Here is a 16672-nt window from a genome sequence, read left to right on the forward strand (position 1 = left end):
GATTACAAGCATGGCTTTTCCCTCCCTTGGTTAAGGATATAGGGAATGGATTTCACCTAAAACTCCCTCATGCTAAACCTGCTTATTTAAGTAAGAATAATTCTGGTAACAAGATAAGCATTGCCTGAAGAAGGTAAATGTGGAGAAATGTAAACAAGAAATCAAGTATTTAAATTCTGTGGTGCTGAATGACTTTGACCATGAGTCTTGATATTAAGGCTCAAATACTAAGCCTGGTATTAAACTCAGATTGAAGGCAATGAGAGTTTTATATGAGCATGCCCGATCTGAAATCCTACTTGAATAAAAAAAATGAATAGGATTACTGTACACTCTGCTTCTCTGCTGAGAGGTCTCTGAGCATTGGATCCACCTGCAGTGCTGGGGTATCCTGGCTCTCCCCCACTCCTGTCATTACAGGGGCATTACTCATCCAGAGAGGAAGGTGTCTTTAAATCCCCAAGACGATTGGCACAGCAAACGCAAGAGGAAATCTCAGCGCACGGCCAATGCCAGGCAATGAAGGATCCTCTGTGGGAGTTGGTTAGTAGTGCCAATGTTTGATATTTGTCGTAACAACCACCGACTGTTTTGTTTTTTGTTCTAACAATGTGAATTATGCATTAAACATTAATACAAGTGAGTGTACTTTCTTTTGATCTTCAAGCATAATCATTTCTAATGAGAGCTTATACATGAGCATTGAAACAAATCCCTGAGTCATGTGAATTTACATTGGTTTTACTCTGTGGGAAAGATCCCACATGAGTTACTCATGTCTGTAAAACATAACATACTTAGAAGAAAAAAATGAGCTTGCATTTGTCTGTTGGAACATAAATATCTGCGTAGACATTTGGCTTGTGCCCTAGCAGTAATGAAACATTAAAAAGCTAATTTATCAGAGATCAGGATTCAGGGTGGGGCCCTCAACTAATGTGAGATCCAAGTCTGCTCATAATAAGCTCACCTCTTAGTTCCTACCATCTGGCTTCTTACAAGAGTTGAGTCTAGAATCAGAGGAATTTGAACTAGCTCTAACTAAAGGGATCAGAATTTGGCTTGCTTGATAGAGATAAAAGTTGCCAAACTGCCATCACCAAGTTATGATATGCCAATCCATGGCAAGCAAACTGTGCAATGCTAAGTGGCACCTCTCCAAATGCCCTTGACAGCCAGTGCAGGCCGGACACACTGTAGAACCTGCTTGGCCATGTTTAATATCTGCACTTCTTAAAACAACAGTCACAAATGGTGCATTCCATAAAAACATAAACACTGTGGATTGTGCAACTGCCAAGACAGTTATTTAAAATGCAAACAGAATTTAAGCCCTTTCCCCTTTGACACGCTGCACAAATATTAAACCAACAAGTGATTAACAGTCTGCACTTCATCAGCCGTGCTGTGTGTGCAAGGGACAGGCAACACACTGGGGGAAGTACAGGTGCAAAGCAGTACGTGATGGGTTCTCATTCCTGGCGGTGCAGGTACTCACTACAAGATTTCCAGAATGCCTCTTGCCTTTCCAAACAGACCTCAATGCCAAAGGTTGCAGGAGGTGGCTGTCAAGAAGGTATTATATTTAATGGCAGATAGGCTCTATCTATGATTAAGGTCTATCTCAGGAATTCTCAGAAGACCATTAATGTATTTTATTCTTAATGTGTAAGTGCTAAAGGAGTCCTGAAAGCCAGAAATCCAGGATTACCCCACATAATTCAATGTTTTCACAGGAGGCTATACTCATGCTCTCTGCTGCTTCCCTTCTCTTGCCTGAATTACCATAAACACTGATGGTAGAGCTTCAAAAGTAGAGCAGAAGCAGCCTATGCATAGAATAGTTTATAGACTGGAGGAAGAGCAAACACAAAACCCTTCATCCCTGAACTTGAATTCTCAAAGTGCTTTGTTTTATATAATGACAGAGGAACTGATACTATTGCAGTAGAGAAGAAAGCACCCAAGACACTCCACTATGTAACCCAAACACTTTGTATTAATTACCTTCCCTGAGGTTGCACAACTTCATGTGGCATGTTAAGTTAAAAGATGGATAGGTCAATATTGGGTCTTAAATAATTTTGCATAGAAGGACCTCAACTCCATCTAGACTCTGATGAAGCACATTGACATTATCCAGCTTTAAAAGTTCAGTGAGTCTTTTGACTTTTCAGAATGTGTCAGTCCATCCCCAGGCACACACAAAAAGCTGTGCTTGCAAAGATGGGATAGATACAGGTAGAAAATGGTGTACAGAAGCATGTAGGGAGGCCTCTCTAAGCATCAGCCAGGGTGACAAAGCATGCTGGCCCATGGGTTCCCAGGCTGTATTCACAGCCCTGGAATGCCTGCTGGAAACACTCCCCTGTAATTTAGCTCATTTGGTGTGCATTAAAGATGCTCATTTCTAGACCCCTAAGTGAAATGTGATACTGAACTCATTCTTCCTCTTACACTAGCAGGCCTCAGCAGATGGCCAGGATGGGAAGGAGAGAACACCAGTTTTAATCCAGTTGTTTGTGATGGAAAACTATGAGAGAATTGAAAAGACCTTATTCCACAGACCAAGGCATTTACTTTATTTAACTGTCTAACCTCAGTCAGAACACTAAATTCCATTACTCTAGATGAATGTTATGGTATGGTGAAGTCTTATTTGGTAATTACCTGGTCAGAGCCACAGACTAGAAACAAGATATGCAGCCAGTGAAAGCCCAGTGGAGTCAGACCAGTTTATACTAGCTGAGAATCCAGTCTTCAATTTTGAATTAAAAATTTGAGAAGTTGCATTTTTCCATGGCATTTTGGTCATATTATACAGGGAAGAAAAAAAAAAAAAAAAAAAAAAAAAAGGAAAAAAGAAGCAAGAAAATAAAAAATGTAGCTATTTGTATAACCAGGACAGAAGCAGAACCAATGTGAAATCTTTACCAATGAAATTCTACATCCAAATTATTGGGTATTAGGTGTTGGTGCCATGTGGATTACTGCTTAAGTTTAGGGCAGCAAGGTAAGCTCATTTTCCTGCCTCTGTCTTTTCAGTCACCATTAGGGCTGCAACCTTCCCATCCTCCAGGGAGAGGGAGAGAAGTTACACAATGGGTGTTTTTCCATGGGCGGATGTCTAAATGTGAAGGGAAACAATTGAATTTTAATGACAATTTTGAGACTCTTGAAGTTAATTTCTGGGCAGTGCAGAAATTAGTGGGGTTTGTTGCTGCCAAGAGTTGCATGTTCTCCTCTCCTGGTATTAGCAGGACTACAGGTCTCAGCTTTTGGCAGAAATAACTCCCAAAATAGCAGGTCCTTCTCTCTTGCCTTCTCTCACAACAGAGAGCAAGAGACATGCTGCTGCCAGACTCAACCAAGTGTCAGTGCAGAGCAATGGCTACAAAAACCAGGGCAACTGCACCAAATTTACACTACCAGAGATGTGTTCTCATTAGGTATTTACAGTATAGTAGCATTATCTGGGGTGGAATGGTAAATTTGTTAGGTTCTTCACAAAACATTTAACCAGAAAAAGTTCCTGCATCCAAAAGCTCTACAAAAGTGATTGCAGAAGGAGAGTGGCAAACAATGGAATATCCTGGGGAAAGAAGTACACCAGTGATTGCAGCAAAGGCAGCCAGCTATGAAGGCTTTTCCTACACGCAGGGTAATGTTAATTCTGCCAAGGAGGCAAGTTATTTCCTTTTCAGCTATGCTATTTCCACTCCATTACTGAATCATGGTTTGTTAATAGCTTACAAACATCAAATTTAAAAAGCTTTAGGAACTTTGTCATACCTAAGACAATATGTACCGATTTATCAATTTCTATAAAAATACATGATCCAGTAGGTTTTGGGGTTGTGGTTGTCAGGGTAGGGTTTTTTAATGCCTTTAATAAAGAATGGATAATTTTGATCTTGTTTTAGTCTTCTTGGAAGATTTAGAAAGGAATAAAAAGGATAATCCCAAAATCTGTATATATCTACTTGTAGATAGCAAAGCAGAAAATAAAAGATGCTTCAAAATAGCGCCAGTCATTTAGTCTGCTCTGTAGTTGGATGATAGAATGTCAAGCATTTTCACCAAAGGCACGAGACCCACTAAAGAGGACTGTCTTTTCAATTTTGGGCTATGCAATTACAGCCCCAAACAGGTCATGGAAGGGATCAGGCTTCCCCATGTTACCCCTCTGGTCAGATGGCAGCTCCAGCCAAAAGGAAAAAAGAAAAGAGGACAGCCATAGCCACCTGGCACTGCCTTTTTGCACAGAAAAAAGCAGGCAGGGAAGGAGGGACCTGGTATCCAGCCAGGTGTGGCAGGACTTACAAGCCAGGCTGCCAAGCTGGAGCTCATCTTCTGAATGGGATTCTGCCGGGGAGGGCACGGAGAAGGTAACATTGGGGAACTGCTTCCCTTGCAAAGATCTCTGTGTCCCCGTTTAGCCTCTCCCATGAGATGGCCAAACATGCGTCTTACTTGGCAGAAAAATTTTCAGCCTGGTACTGAGTATGTTACTGTGTCCCGCAGCCCACTACAAGGTGTTCATAAAACATTGTCGCTTAAGTGTTCCTGAAGTTCTCTCACATTGCAGCCAGTCCTTATTTCAGTTACAGGAGAATTAAAAGAAACACTGGGGAGACTCACATTACTGACTGATACCAAACCATTTTTTCCTAACACAGTTTTTATATACAGTACCCAGAGTTTAGCTGTGTCCATTATTTCCTTCTTAGAAAAGGAAATTATTTCTCCAAGGCTGATTTTACTTACAGCAAATTTTTCCACTGTACTACTGGATACTATGGTACAGTTCATTGCTCTAGAACAATTTCACTAGTTTAGAAACTCCACCATAATGTTTTGCCACTAGATTTCTGCTGAGAAGTAGAGACACTAGCTCACAAACACCCCTTCCAAGTCCTTACGGAGCCTTCCTGAGTTATGCTTATCAGGCTTGCACACAGCTAAGTCTCTGTGCCCCTGCTCTGAGCCCTTGAGACATGGGTGCTCAGCTAAGACTAGAGAAAAAGGAAAAGCATAGCCATGATCAGCAGATAATCATTTCAATGGCTGTTAATGTAAAAACATATCTCTAACCTTATTTACTACAGCCGGATATATGGTAGGAGACAATTTGTATGAACCAATTTATTTTTTTCTTTTTAACTCTTTTGTATGAGTAATGATTTTTGAGAGGTTGGTGTAGTCATGTTCAGTTGTTACGAAGCTGATGTTTCACATTTCTACCTGTGCAGATGGGATATCGCATTTCTAAGTTACCAAGACCACTTAAACATCCAGAAACAGTTTCCTCTATTCCAGCAGTAGTTGCCACTTCTCAGGACAATTCTTTAGGTACAAGTCAAATAGAAATGGCCCTTCACTATTTTCCACTACAGCTCAGGCTTTCTGCCTCAGCTTTTATGCAGCTGTGAGCATGTACAAAATAGGATGCTAGTTTTCATCCCCCTGCCCTCAGTCCAAGAAATGCTATGCAAGAGTAATTCCATCTGATTTCACATAATTCTGCTCTTGCACTTAGAAATACAGGAGTTGACAGTCAAGAAGTTCTTTGGGTACTGGAAAGATTAACAGGTCTTCCAGCTCTCATACAGGTGACCACAAGGTACAAGCATTATAGACATTTGATGAATGAAGGGTTGCCACCAAATGAAAGCTCTAGAGGAAATCATTGAAACAAGGTTTAAGGAGTTTGTGAAGGCACTGTAAAATGAATGCACTTTATGAGGCTACAGTGTGTGTAAAAGGTATATGCAACCTGCTCTGTATTCCTAAAATGATCACCAACATATGATCAGGAACTCGGGCTTCTGAGAGTAATTTCTCTCTCTGTGCCTCAGTTCCCTTATATGAAAGTCAGGATTAGGTCTTGGGTGCCCCTTGGATGAACAGAACAAATTCACCTGTTAAATGTCAAGTGTTACAATCAATCACAGGTTTACCACGTCTTTCCTACCCAATCATTTAAAACTATTAATATCAAAATAAGCCACTCAAAAATTAGTAAAGATTCCAGAAGTCACAGATTGTGGAACATGAATCTCAGTGATTTCAATGGATGTGATGCCAGCCTCAGAGATAAGATTAACTTTGATGTGAAAGATCCTGTCACTCCAATGACAAATGTTCTGCATTTTCTGTTAGTTCAGGAAAGATCTATGCCAGTCCCATCACAGTCCCTCAGCTATTGTTCCCCCCCACTTTGAATATTTTCCTATGAATGCTGCTTGCTACCTAATAAACAATCAAAAAAACATCAGATGCCAGCATTCTATGGTTGAATTTATTGTATGTTTTTCCCCTTAAATAATTTTTTTTTTGAAATTTTGATGAAAATTTATCTGCCAGGTAATCAGGAAAGGAACTGAGATATAATCCAGTCATTATGGTCACTCTCACTTACATGAGTCTACTACAGGTGATCCTTTCTTACATAAATGCAGTTATGCTTAAGGAAGGTTAGATGCTACATTTTCAGTAATTTCTTTCTTCTACCAAGACAGATAACATTGGATGCATAAAGTTCCTCTTTTATGTGGCACTTCCTTTAAAGCAAGTTTGTCCCCTTGAGTAATTTTTTCCTTGGCTGTAATGTGATATATATATACACACATCTGTATCTGTCAAAGATACCTATATTTATCTATCACACACCACTGGAAGATGTTATTACAGATTGGAAAAAGAAAAACAAAAAGGACAAATTTCTCTACTCAGTGTTTAAGAGAAGTTGGTATCACCGAATTTAGAAGTGTAAATTCCGTTTTTTTTTTTTGCAGCTGAATACACCACCCACCCCAGCAGCACCTGATGTCAGTAGCAGTTCATGTATGTGTGTAGCTGCAAAATCTTTTGATATCCAGGTGTCACTGGAAACCCAGTGGATTACAGTACTTTTTTTTTTACATATATAAAAGATGCAATTAGCCTAAAAGTATTCAATATTTTCTACAAGGACATGTTGTGAAGAATTCCAAGTGTCTTTTGAACATGGAGGAGTCGCTACCCTGTATCCTACTAAAATGCATACTACTTCCAACATTTTCCAAGTAGACAAAATGAATATGGAGGGAGGAGGGAAGTTGTTCAGAGAAAATTCAAGTTAGAAAAAAAAAATTTCTTATTTATAGTTCAGAGATCTGTGCTGTTTTAATTCCTCCTTTAAAAAACTACTTTAAATTACAAATTGCAAGCCTGTTTCAGATATCTTGCTCTTCTTGCGAATACAAAAATATGAGAGAATAAGGTAAAAAAAGATATTAAATAGTGATTTAATTTGTTCAGAAAGCATTGAGTGATAAGCATCTGCATGGAATTACATAGCTCAGTTCTACTTGAAAATTTTTCTAACTGGAAGAAAACGTTCAAGTTCCTCACCCATTTTAACAGCTGTCATAAATGGATGTTAAACTTAGCAGCAGCAGTTCATTGGCAGCTTCCCAAGACTGGCATCAATGTAAGAATTTGTATCTGATATGAATGAAAAAAAAACCCAAAAGATTGTTAATGCTGTTTTTGAATGAAGGTTTGAAATAGTTAAATGCAAAACACCACAGATGCCACCCATGGACATGATAACTATTTCAGGGGAAAGGGAGGAGGGCAAACTTCCTACTGCATGAGGAAAAATATAGAAGTATTAAGTAGAAATATTTGAAGAAATTAAGGCCTGGAACTACAGCTTCAGCAAAGAAGGTGATGTCAGTTCTGTGTATTTCTGCACAAGAAAACCAAAATGCTGGCTGGGATTTCTGAGCATTTCCACAACCCAAGCAGTAAGAGGAAGCTGTTCAAAATCAAGAGTTCTAGTGATAACTGCAATGAAAACAGACCAGAGCCTTTATCTTAATCAGTTACTTAGAATAAACTGATACTGATTTATCATCTTTTCTCCCTCCACGTTTAGAGTCAGAGCCACTTACACATTACTGATGTGTTTTCAAAATCCCACACATGGGTGACAACATGCAATTCTTGCAAATATTTTGAGGGAAGGGATTGCCTGTATGTTGCTAGTGCTGTACTTCAGGGTCATGAGTCATTAAGAAAATATGGATAAATATTTATTTTTGTCCTTTGAATAAGAAGTCTTTTGTGACAGAATATAAACGTGCAGAAGTAGTTTTTAAGTTTATTGTTACTACTCTTTTTATTAACAATGACAAATTTTAAAACAGTTGAAATACTTGGATGGAAACATGTCATTATCTCCAGTAATTTCTGCAAATGTTCAGTCAACATCCTAATTGTATTCCTATCCAATATGATGAAATGAGCTCTAGCTCTCTCCATACATGACATAGCAGTAAGAAAAAAGAAAATATCTAAATGCTATTTATTCGGCAACTGAATCTTAGCCAAAGTGAGCTACTGTTTACTATGGTTAGTGATAACTTTACACATATAGTAAGCACATAAGGCACTTGTAACTTTTGAAAGCCTGAGATTTGTATTATCCTGTAGGCTCTTTTAATTTAATTTAGGTATATACTGATAGAATTAAACACAGGCATTTACAGGAAAAAAAAAATTGTTAGGGCTGAGATAAGCAAATAAAAGAAAATAAATACAATAGTAAAGTTGCTAATGCTCTATTCTCAATAAAATTCTTATAGTTATGTGCTCTCCTTTCCCTTCTAGCAACACGTAATTCTCTGCAGGGATGTCAAGGGGACCATTCTCTCCATTTTCCTAAAGTTAGCAAGCCAACATCTGCTAAATGCAGTACGACATGCTGTTTACCTTTGTTGTAAACTTGAAGCTTTTCCACTTAAAAACTGTATAAACGAATCAGTATTCATTCACACCTACGCCTAGAAATATCCATTACAAAGCAGACAATTCTCATTTTTAATCTCCTCCTTATTCTGATTTTATGCCGTATTCCTCTGCACTGATGCTGTTTGGAATCACTCTGGATATATTAACAAATGCAAGGAAAGTAAAACAAAAGACAATGGGGATTTTCCCCTCATTTTCTGCAAGTTTACTGACAGATAAAGATGATAAAAATCCAGAGTAAAAGGTCTTGCCTGACATCTCCTTTAAACTCAGTAGTTTAACAAACTGCTATGAAACAGAAGTTTTGTCCCCTGCTCCAAAAACCAAGATGACAAAATCCCAAACTATATGTTTAGATTTGCCTTCTAAAATCCTGTGGAATATTTAATAACTTGTATTTCATGGCAGAATTTCCAATGTAAATAGTAGGGGGTTGTCTGTTTTGTTTTGATTTTTCAAAATGTATATACATTTCTCATCTGCTGAAAGGAAACCTGCCTACATCAGCAAAAAGTACAGATAAAAAGAAAATACTAATTAACATGAAAAAATGCAACCACCCTTTCTTTAGTGAATGCTTTTGAATCAGAAAATATTTTTTCTCATGCTGCAGCAGAAACCCTGTATTTGAACGAGCACCCACCAACATCGCTTGTCCCTCTAATTGTCATCATTACTAAGACAGAAGCAGCCTTTGTTTATCACACAGAGCATTCTCTAAAATCTTTTTTTCCAATCACGTTTTTATTCTCCTTCTCCCCCGCCTGCTTTTATTTAGTTTTGAGCACAGTTACAGCTCTACTTGGGTTAACTTGTGGCAGTAAGGCATTCGCAGAAGCTGTTGCTCTCAGTAACGTTGGCTATTGCTGATTACAGCATTGCTTAAGGCAGATTCCTTGTTCTAAATGGCATTGAACATTTTTACCTGGGTATTGCAACACCACATTATGAGCACTGGGATATAAACAGAACAGTAAGCAGTGTTGCTGGCCTCTGGATTTAAACCAGTGGACTTGTGTGTGGAGACACAGCTAGAAAATCGAGCTGTCACCAAAGTATCTGATACAATGTCTGTATCTTTCCCTAATTTGCTACTGACCAATTATTACATTCAACTCTGAATCACAGTCCTAAATAATAAAGGTCAGAGTTTTCATGGACATCTTCTGTGTTTGAGTTACTATCTTGAAATAGCTAAAGCTGTGTTTTACAGTTGCAAGGTTCCCAGATTTCTCACTGGGATTGTATGCCTTCAACATCAGAAAAAACAATGCCAGAACAGGCCCCACATCACCTCAAATCAAACCCCATTTCATTGGAAAAATTGATTTAACCTCTGCCAGAATGATGGGCTGAATCCCTCTAAGTGTATTCACATTAAACAAATCCCGCTCTAGAACACATGTTTAGTCAATCCCAGTCTGATCTCACCTCATTTCTCAACTTTGTTGAATACCAGAAAAAAAAAAAGCTATACAAATTCTGGACATTTAGGGCATCGTAATAAACATTCGTGGCATTTTAATGTAATACAAAACTACTGCAAATACAATATTTTCTTAAATAATTTTATAGGATCTCTACCAATGTAAAAACAGCAAATATTTGTGGACATTCTCATGATTACAAGAATTAGATTGATTCAGCTTTTAAGTGCTACAATCATCCATGATATCCTCAGTTATAAAGATGGGAGCACAGCAGCACTGTTAGAGAAGCGTGCTGGAGTTCAGGACTCTGATCTGGCTCTGTCTGTAACCTGCTGTGACCTACTCCAATGCACGATATCAAAACTTCCTTTCTCACATCAGCTTTCCTAATACCTAACTCCCCCAAATAAAGGGTTTTCCTACTTCCATGTAGGAGGAGAGGTAAGAATCCTGTGATAACAGATACTTTTGAAGATACTGGGATATCTTAGTGCAAGGCAAAATAAGCTTGTAGTTCTCTAACATTTAATAATGATTAATAAAGAGGGGATAAGACTACTGCACATGGTAGCAAATAAAGATGTTTTCCTTTTCCAAGGAAGTTTATTGTCACTACCGAGCCACACTGCAATCTCCCATTAACCACATTAAACTTGTCTTTTACGCTGTGATACTGCTCTATGAAGACAGTCCATCAACTTTGAAATTAAGCCCCAACTTGTTTAACTCCTGACAACACTTTACCATAGTCCTATCAAACAAACACGAAAAACAGCAAAAATACAATGATGGAGACAAAGCCATTCTGAGATTGTGCATCCCAAACCAGTATGTGTGCCCTAAAATCTAGCATTCAGAAAACCTTAATTTGTGTCAGCTACTGCCTCATCTCATTACGGCATGCTCGCCAATTATTTTCTTCCCTTTCCCCACCAGAAAGGGCAGAAAGGACGCTTGTTTAAATGGCGAAAGGAGTGCCCGGTCCCCCGGTGCTGTGGCTGCAGGAGCCCCTTCTGCCTCAGCATCACTGCGAGCACGGCCCGGCTCCAGCACCCCTCCCGACCCCTCGCGCAAGCAGACAACGCGGCGGGATTTGGGGAATAGCTCCTAGCCCTGGGAAGGGACCCTCACCCTCTTTCCTTGCTCAGACTTATTACTTATTGTAATTTCTCAGCTTTCGGCAACTTTGCTCCGCACCAGCAACCCCTCTGGAAACTTCCAGAAGAGGAACAAAGGGGCAAAGAACAAAGAGACGGGGAGGGGTATGAAAGGGAGGGAAGGGAAGGGGGAGCTTTTCGGGTCAGGCTGGAGACCCCCCCCGCTCCGGCGCCCCCAGCGTCAGCCGTGCCCTCCCGCCACGGAGCGCCGGCGGCGGCTGAGCGGGGACGCCCCGGGAGCCCCGCCCGGGCTCTGAGCCCCCACACAGACCCTGCCAGGGCTTGCTCGGGGCCTGGTTGGTGCCCGACCGCGCAGCGCCCGCTCCTGCCGTGCCCTGAGCCGTGAGGCAAGCTGAGGCTGCCCCGCTACCCCCACACAGCAGTGCCTCCCTGGCCGCGCAGCCCTGTCCCAGCGAGGGCCCGCACCGAGCATCCTCGGCAACATCTCCCGCTGGGGCCGGAGGCGACCCGCTCCCCAGGAGAGCAACACGTGTCGTCCCCACAGCCGCGGTCCCAGAGCCGGGGCCGCTCCACGGGACGGCTTGAAGGGCTTTTGGAGACAGCTTGAAAACAGCGAGCAAGAATCCGAGGCGAAGCAGCCGTCCCGTTTCGCTGCGGGGATCGCGCTCCCCTCGCAGCAACGTTAAACTTTTACCAGAGTATCGCTATGCACCCCTTTTTTGATGGTCCGCTTCCCTCACAGCCCACCTTACCGAAAGCGACCCTCTGGCAAGCGTCCTGCTTCCTCTGTTATCAGTTAAACACCCTCGAAGAGCTGCAGGTGCCCTCGTTACCTGTTGCTATGAGGCCCCTGCCCTCTTATCGAGGGATGAAGGTAATTAAATCTGTTTTCATGGTGTGGTCATACTGTGCTGGCCGTGGGAGGTGTAAACCCCGGGCGGCTGCGGGCAGGGAGCAAGGGAAGAGGGGGAAGGTTTGCGCAGGACAGCCGTGCCCGGCGTCGCTGCCCAAGCTCAGAGCGAAGCCAGCGGGGCAGGGAGAGCCAAACCCCGGGCAGGGCAGCAATCCTGTCATTAGGGACCACACGCACTAAGTGCCATCCTGCAACTACCTCTTAGAGAACGGCAGGGAATTATCATTATTCTTTTCGGGCAGGCATTTCCAATTTGGAGTTAATTGACGCGGTTCTTCATTTGAGTAATGACCAAAAGAAAGCCGAGCTTTACTTGAGAAACTTTAGTGGTTTTTCTTTCCCCCTCCTCCCCCTTTCTTTCTTTTTGATTTAAGAGAGAAGTGAGCTAACAGAACCTCGCTTTCCTGAAGGTGAAACTGGTCTAGTCCTTCATCGGGAGCGGGAACAAGCCGCGAGCCCGGTGCTGAGGTGGGATGCGGGTGGCCGCGGGACGCGGTCCAGGAGCGGTTCCGAGCTGGAGTCCCCCTGAACCAGTCCCGCCACTCCCAAATCCCGAGGGGGAAGAGCCCACTCATCTCATAAGCCTCTGCCGGGAGCATCCCTCATGAGAGAAATCAGAGAATGGTGAGGAACGGCACAAACAGTTTAAAAACCTGAGGCTGGCGATTGAGGAGCGTGGGGCAGAGCTGGAACATGCGGTTGCGTGAAACGCTGCCCTGGGAACGGGAGGAAAACTTGAGCGCAGCCTGTGCCCTGAGTTAACTAAAGCCAATTACTTGTCTCCATATAAAAGGTTTTGCGTATGGTTACAGCTGAGGAAATACGAGAAGCTGATGAGTCTGTTTTGGTTATGATTTAATCAAATAAATTAAAGGAGAAGGGTAAGGATACGCCCAATCTGTGACTTAAAAAAAAAAAAAAAAGGCATGAGTTTTTGGGACGCTCTCTGTCCAAAGCCTTTCCTGTTGTACAGAGCAAAGCGAGGCTCTTGGAGTCTACTCATCTCATTACTGCTGGGTGTTTGGGGTTTCTCTTTTCCTCCCAATGGAATAACCTTTCATAAACAATTGCAATTTCGGGGGGAAAAAGTGAGTAGGTGCCAAACCAAGCTGGGGGTGGGGCAGAATTTTGCGTTTCAAGCAATTTAGCAGACAGCAATTCTGCTTACAGCAGAGAGGTAGGTGGATACTTGAAAACATCTTCCACCGGGGCGTCCTACTTTGGCAATTCTAATTAAAACGAGGTTTAAAAGATGCAAAGAAAGAGCAAGCCTCTTGCTTTATTTCCAATGGGCGTGGGGGATACCGTCAGTCACAAAGAGTGCTTCCAGCTTGTTCTAACGTGCACCTTTGTTTAAAAGAAAAAAAAAAATAATCAAGCTCATCCTCTGATTTCAGCTAATGTATTTTTAACTGGATTTCTTTCCTCTTCTTTGTGTGATCTGATACCTACCGTGTAGCCCTGGCCCACTTTCAGCCCTGCGGGTGCCCTGCATTGTGTCCGTGTCTGAAAGAAAAGGGAAAAGTCTTCCATCTCACACTCTTTTGCCCTGTACCTGTGCTTGGGAATTGAATCGTGTCCAAGCTAGTGGTCAGCAAAACCCGCATCCTATTCCCCTTCTCTCTGCCTAACCCGAGAGGAGACGCGACTTTGTAGGTGCAGCCTGGCTGGCGTGGCTGTGACCGTCCAGCACTTCGGATCAATAAAGCAGCCAGTTTTCTGACGTTTCTTTTCCACGGCTGCTTATTGAAAAGGAGCCTTTACCGCCACCTATAAATAGCGCTGCATCCAAGTCAATCTTCCTTTTTTTTTTTTTTATTTTTTTTTTTTTCTCTCTACCTAAAGTAGCAAAGTTCTAACCAAGATACCTCAAGTTCTCCTTGCTGCTCAGCGAGGGCTCGCCCCGGAGGGGCTGCGCTGGGGGTCCTGGCTCCAAAGGCGGCTGCGTTGCCGCCTCCAAAGGGAGCAGGGGCTTCGGCGGAGCCAGCCCCAGTCCCGCACCGGCCGCCTTTGAACTTTGTTCTCAGGCATGGGAGGGAGAGCAGCGAATACCGATACTCACCGCGCTGTTTGGCTTTCCAGATGTAACCCCGTCTCTCCCTCTTCTTTGTGTAAAAATGAGCAGAGGTTACATCCCGGGCACGCGGTATAATGCCCTGGATAACCCCGACCCTGCCTGTTAATTTAATGCTACGCTAACCTCAGAGTGTGTGATTGGAGCTCGAGTGTTGGGTTAGAAAAGCGCCTCTCCACGCTGGAAACAAATTCGCATTCTCTCTCCACACCCACCCCCTTTCCACGCGGAGTCTCCCAGCCCTGCATTCCTGCACAAACCAGGACACCTACCTTTCCGAGAGCCACCTTCCCTAGCACAGACTGCATTTTTAGCCCGCTCTGGAAACAACTGTGCAATTCCCCAGACCCACGTGCCGTGCCCTGCCTGCTGCGTGGGGCTTGGATTCACTCACTGTGCCACGCCGAGCTCCGGCACTGCCGGGAGAGCGCCGAGACCTCGCGTAGGGGAAGGAAGGAGCTGCCTGTCTCCCCCCGTGCCCCTTGCTGGGGAAGGGGCGGCAGGGGCGAGGGGCCGGGGCTCGCTCTCGCTCTCTCTCTCTCTCTCTCTCTCTCTCTTCCCCCCAAAATCGCACGCTCAGCCCGCGGGACTGGGCTGCTCTGCAGGCGCTTTCTACCTGCCTGCACAGCGGGCTGGGAGCTCACGGACAGTCATTGCTGTACGCGGAGCGATCAAACCCCCTTATCCCCGCGTGATCTCTCCCTCTCTCTCTCTCTCTCTCTCTCTCTCTCTCTTTATTTATTTATTTTTAATTCCCTTTCAATTTCTCCAAATGAGGTTTGATGAATACAGCTCGTTGTCCGTGTTGATACCAGGGTAATAATTGTCAGGGGGTCTGAGCGCTCCAGAAAAAGGAAAGCGGAGGAAGAGGGAGGGATACAGACTCCGCTATCTCGCTGTTACTAATTCCCAGCCGGCTCGGACTCAGGGGACAAGGCGATCGCTTAACAAACCCTCCTCCTCCTCCTCTCCTTTCACCACTCCTTCCTTCCTTCCTTCCTCTTCGCCGGCACATTTTCTCCCCCGCATTTGCCCACGTTTCATTCCTCCTCTTCATGAGGAATAAACCGTGCAAACTCGAACTAAAAAGAAAAAACAAAGGGGAAAAAAAAAAGGCAAGATGGGTGGGAAGGATACAGGAGGGGAATAATAAAAAAAATAAGAAAGGGGAGGGAGGAGGAAAAGGACAGAAAGTGTCTGTGCCTGATCGCTGACCATCTGTGCAAAAGGTGATCATTGTTAGCTACTCACATGGCTGGTGGCAGAGCAGCTCTTAGCAATTAATAAGTCTCTCAGCTTGAGCTCTTCTTTCCCCTTTTGGATGGCAGCGCTCTCTGCGTGGCTCGCTCTCACTCGCGCGCGCACACACACAAACCCGATCAGATGCTTCAGGACCGGCCACTTTGCGAGGGCAACAACACGGGAGGGTTTGTATTACTCCAGGTTCGTGTGTGTAGCCTATAAATAGCGAACTTTTTGATGGAATCAGCTAACAAATGAGAGAAGAAGGCGTAATTTTGCGCAGGGAGCCCCCCTTTCTCTTTGCAAGATTAAAACCCCCCAGGCAGCGCGCAGAGCTAAAGTTGTGGGTGTGTAGAAAGGAATTTCACTTTATTGTGATCGTGCGCGAGATTTGTTTGTTTATTTTGGGGGTTTCTCTTGTTCCTCCCCCCACCGCCACCCCCCACCAACCTACACTTTACATCCTCCTCCCTGCCTTCCCAGCTAGGGGAAGGAACTGACCCGTATTAGCACCGACTTTAACTCCAAGCTGGGAACACACGGCGCATTTGAGGTTTTTCTTTTTCTTTTGGTGGTGGTGCCTGTTGTTGGTTTGGTTTGGTTTGCTTTTTTTTTTTTTTTTTTTTTTTTTTTTTTTTTTTTTTCGGGAGGTGGGGGGAAGATGTCCACGAGATACCTCGTGGAAGTGCAGGAGGCGGGCGGGCAGGCTTCCCTGAACGTGCCCTCATTTTGAAAGCAAGTGAAGAACAGAAAGAAAACAGGTCGGAATTACTGGGGGGTGGGGGGGGAGGAGGGAAGAAGGCGGTACTTTGGTAGGGACGAAGTGTGTGACTGGGGCTGTGGGTCAGCCATGGAGCGATGGCCCCACTCGAGAGAAAGCTCCTCGATACACGTGGCTATGGGGGTTCCGCGGTGCGATCCCCCCTCGCCGCCGTCCCGCCCGGGCCAGCGGAGCCCCGGGAGCCGCGGGAACCTCGTCCTTGTGGGCGCCCGGCCCTTCGAGGGTGGGCAGCGGAGCTGGCCCGACGGCTCGGGCCAGGGGGGAAGCCCCTGCTCCAGAGCCCACCCCGGCCTTCGTCGGGCAGCCTACGGGCTG

General features: G+C 43.9%; 1 protein-coding gene and 1 long non-coding RNA gene across 2 annotated transcripts in view; one reads left to right on the forward strand and one right to left on the reverse strand.

Annotated features, from left to right (window-relative positions):
• The window catches only part of ESRRG (estrogen related receptor gamma), a 387839-nt gene extending 375724 nt beyond the window's left edge, over nucleotides 1–12115 (reverse strand). The window contains exon 1 of the mRNA XM_058835879.1: nucleotides 12100–12115. The gene's annotated coding sequence lies outside the window, so the exon portion shown is untranslated. The remainder of the gene's footprint in view (nucleotides 1–12099) is intronic.
• On the forward strand, nucleotides 458–9959 carry LOC131577760 (uncharacterized). Its single transcript, XR_009277273.1, has 2 exons — nucleotides 458–543; nucleotides 2463–9959. It is a non-coding gene; the product is annotated as an uncharacterized LOC131577760 (long non-coding RNA).
• Nucleotides 12116–16672: the final 4557 nt, after the last annotated feature.

The sequence above is a fragment of the Poecile atricapillus genome, chromosome 3, assembly GCF_030490865.1.
Source record: "Poecile atricapillus isolate bPoeAtr1 chromosome 3, bPoeAtr1.hap1, whole genome shotgun sequence".
NCBI classification, from domain to species: Eukaryota; Metazoa; Chordata; class Aves; order Passeriformes; family Paridae; genus Poecile; species Poecile atricapillus.